Source organism: Nothobranchius furzeri, chromosome 17, assembly GCF_043380555.1.
Source record: "Nothobranchius furzeri strain GRZ-AD chromosome 17, NfurGRZ-RIMD1, whole genome shotgun sequence".
In the NCBI taxonomy this organism is placed as follows: Eukaryota; Metazoa; Chordata; class Actinopteri; order Cyprinodontiformes; family Nothobranchiidae; genus Nothobranchius; species Nothobranchius furzeri.
Genome location: NC_091757.1, coordinates 20407157 through 20411565, shown reverse-complemented (window position 1 = coordinate 20411565; position 4409 = coordinate 20407157).

The following is a 4409-nucleotide window of genomic DNA, read 5'->3' as shown; positions in this document are numbered from 1 at the left end:
TGGATGGATGGATGGTTTCTTAAGTATCTGAGAGAGATTGTGGAGTCTGGGTTGTAAAATCAATTTGGCTGTATGGCTTGATAAGCTAAACTTTATTTCTACAGCCATTCGATGCCAGTATGCAGAGTCCACGAAACCCTTGTGTGTGTCGCTCCCGGCAGTCCGAAGGAAAGGCGAGACCGTGAGAACCCAAAGAGTCGTAGCTCCCTTTGAATTCAGCTTTCACCGGACACGAGAAGCAACCAGGGTTAGATGTCTGTCTGAGGAGTTGGGTGGCTCTTGAAAGAGCCGTTGTGTCTGAAATCACTCACAAGCATTGCAGAGAGGATTTGACCTTGAGGTCATAAGAGAGGATGGTTTCAAATGCTTGCTCACCGGTTTGACCGGATCAGGAGTCAGCTGGAAACTCACTTGATCAGGAAATAATTCCTGTATATATCAACTTTGTTCATAAATTTGGCAATTTGCCACGTTTGAAGGCAGAAGTCACCTTCCTTCAGATACAAGGAGGGGTTAACTCTTTGTGTGAAGTGAGAATGTTTTTAAACGTTTAAGTGAAGTGAATGTTAAAACCTTAATTTTAATCGTATGATGTATGAGTGTACTGATAGATTAACTTGTTAAATCAACAAACACTGATCTGGTGTAATTTAGGATCTGAAATGAATCATTGCAGGAAAAATATTCATTTTAAATGCACAGATTATTCAAACATTTTAGGGTTCAAACATCTTCATTCAACACATTTGATTATTTCAACCTATGACGTTTTAAAGTCATTTATGATTCAAGGAAGATGAACTTCATTCAGAGTGAAAATTTAAGGAGTCTCTGCATGAGGCGTTGAGCAAAGATGTTATGGCTTCTTTGGTCAGTGGCATGTCGCATATCCCTGTTTTTTCTTTCTGGGAGGCCAGACAGATGAAATGCGTCCCTGGATGTGTGACGCAGTTTGTGACAGCAAACCAAAAGTTAATTTCTGTTCATGTTGATGAAAACTTGACCTTTGGTACGCTACAAATACGATATACAAAGTAAGTCCAGCAGTGTGATTAATGCAACAACATGATTATAAGTTCACATTTTATGTTTTTCAGTTTTTTTAATAAAAAAAAACTTTTACAATTATTTTACAAAACAGGACAGAATGGTTATTATAGAGCTAAGTTCATGCTTTCTTTACAAAACTCCCCAAAACAGCTGTTTTGCTGGTGGAAAGAGGACAGTCTGCACTTAGCGAGGGAAGATAGTTTGCTGCTAAATGAAATAGCCAATCGTAGCAGAGCCCTTCTAGCATATCAGAAGTGAGAAAGGCGGGTTCTTTCTTGAACATCCTATGATTCCAAAAGATGCCTCTGGGGCAGCCGACCCGTGTGGCTCCCTGGCTTCAGAGTGAGGCAGTAGTAGCTGGTCACCTGTGCAGCTATAATATGGACTGTTAAAGTACAAGCAGAGCCTCAGACTGCTGTGATTGGAGCTGGGCGCCCTGGCCATACTCCGCTGCAGTTGGAGATCAGCTGGATATCAGCTACATGCTAACCAGAAGCTAACGGAATTTCTTGGTGGCTGTAAGCAAAAGAAATGCGGTTGAGCAATTCCAAAACGAAGCGACATCAACTGAAACAGCTGCAGTTTTTCTGTAATCTCCCTCAGGAAGCTCAGCTCCACAGGTGACCAGTGCAACTACAGCTTAGCATGGAAGCCAGGAAGCTTCCTGTAATTTTTGACACTTCCGTGTTGGTATCAGTTCTGGATTTATGGGGTCCATCCTTGGTGTGTGTGTGTGCGTGCGTGCGTGCGTGCGTGCGTGTGTGTGTGTCTGTCTGCTCTGTCTTCTCCATCCCCAGTGAGTCGTGGTGGATGGCTGCTTACACTGAGCCAGGATTCTCTGGAGGTTCTTCCTGTTAAAAGGGAGTTTTCCTCTCCACTGTCGCTGCATGCTTGCTTAGTATGAGGATTGCTGTAAGGACTCTGACACTAGTCAGTGACTGATTGGTTTAATGAACTGAACTCCATAGGCAGCCTAAGTCACGCCCATCTACTTCCGGACCGCGGGTCCCCGGAAGAACGAAAAAATAAATGCAAGTCAACGGGGCTAAAAACGCTATTTTCTAATTCTACTTGTTTTGTGCGATGGATTTCACATAAAATTTAAAGACATATTTTGATACCAAGAAAGCGCTTATTTTCGAACGAGGGGAGGGGGGGAACAGTATTTTAGGTTTTGTGTGAAAATCAGTCCAGGACTACAAATGCACTTCACGAATGTGACGTCATCGAACCAGACACGGAAACAACTGAGGGAAAAGGGCTGTAAGTTCGGCAAACTTCCCACAGGAGGAAAGAACCACCATAAATCTGGTCATTTGGTCAGAAGCAGCTACGCTGGGGGGAGGGGATTATGTGGTGACGTCACATGTGCGACGTGCCGATTTCTGGCGTGGTCATGCTAATTACGAACTTGTACAAGCTGATAAATCTCAAAGTACGTGACTGGCGTGGTCGAAACACCCGCCATTACATTTTATTTAAATTTCAGTACAACATGTGTGCGATCCAGGGCGTAAGGCAAAGCGGATAAGAAAATAGCTCTTTTAGCCCCGTTGACTTGCTTTCATTTTTTTATTCTTCCGGGGACCCGTGAGCCGAACGGAAAGGGAGATTTAGGCTCCCTATAGGAATGTTTACTGTGTGAAGTGCCTTGAGATGACTCTTGTCACGAATTGGTGCTATATAAATAAACAGATCTGAATTGAATATAATTTTGTGTGTTTGGCTCTTGGGAAGATCAGTGACACTAACACAATTCAATTCAATTCAAGTTTATTTATATAGCGCCAAATCACGACAAGAGTCGTCTCAAGGCACTTCACATAATAAACATTCTAATTCAGGTCAGTTCATTAAGCCAATCAGAAATAATGTTTCCTATATAAGGAATCCAGCAAATTGTATCAAGTCACTGACTAGTGTCAGTGACTATACAGCAATCCTCATACTAAGCAAGCATGCAGCGACAGTGGAGAGGAAAACTCCCTCTTAACAGGAAGAAACCCCCAGAGAATCCTGGCTCAGTATAAGCAGTCATCCTCCACGACTCACTGGAGATCGAGAAGACAGAGCAGGCACACGCACACACACACACACACACACACACACACGCACACACACACACACACACACACACACACACACACACACACACACACACACACACACACGCACGCACGCACGCACGCACGCACACACACACACACACACACACACACACACACACACAGACAAAGACATGTGTCTATAGTTATATTGTGATGTATTAATAAATATTCTATTTGGTGAGAGATAAACTTTATTGTATTTATCCTAGTGGATCTATAATTAAATGGATAAACTAGCAGTAGCACATCCAACGTCAAGGAAAGCAAAAAGTTATTATCAGGAGAGGGAGAATGTTTTAGTGGTTAGCAGCAGTGTGCTAGACGATGGCCCCCTCCATGAGGCCATCACAGCTCAGCAGAATGTCGTTGTAGCTTCTTCTGGGGAGAAAAACACTTACAGAGAAAATAAAGTTAACAGCTGAAATTGCAGAAAATAATGCAGTTAAAGAGCAGATTGTAGAAGAAAGCAGTAGAGTGTGAAAAGTGGTCAGTGTATCCTCCAGCAGTCTAAGCCTATAGCAGCATAACTACATAGATAACTCTAGATAATCTATTTAGATGGAGGCATGTTGGAGTCAGGGCAAGGGAGAGTCGTCGACTCCACATCCCTCTACTCCCCCACTTGTCCAGATTTAGGCTAACATCAGATTTTAACCATAGGCCCTATCAAATAAAAATGTTTTAAGCCTAGTCTTAAAAGTAGACAAGGTGTCTGCCTCACGGACTAAAGCTGGGAGCTGGTTCCACAGGAGAGGAGCCTGATAACTAAAAGATCTGCCTCCCATCCTAATTTTAGATATTCTGGGAACCACCAGTAGACCTGCAGTCTGAGAGAAAAATGCTCGGTTAGGAACATATGGAACAATCAGATCACTGATGTATGATGGAGCTTGATTATTAAGAGCTTTATATGTGAGAAAGAGGATCTTAAAATCTATTCTGAATTTAACAGGTAGCCAATGTAGGGAAGCTAAGACAGGAGAGACATGATCTCTCTTTTTAATTCTCATCAGAACTCTAGCTGCAGCATTTTGGACAAGCTGAAGACTTTTAACTACATTCTGTGGACTTCCTGAGAGTAATGAATTACAGTAATCCAGTCTTGATGTAATAAATGCATGAACTAGTTTTTCAGCATCACTCCTGGAAAGGATGCTTCTAATCTTAGCAATATTCCAAAGGTGGAAAAAGGAAATCCTGCAAACCTGTTCAACCTGGGATTTGAATGAAATTTCCTTGTCAAAGATAACA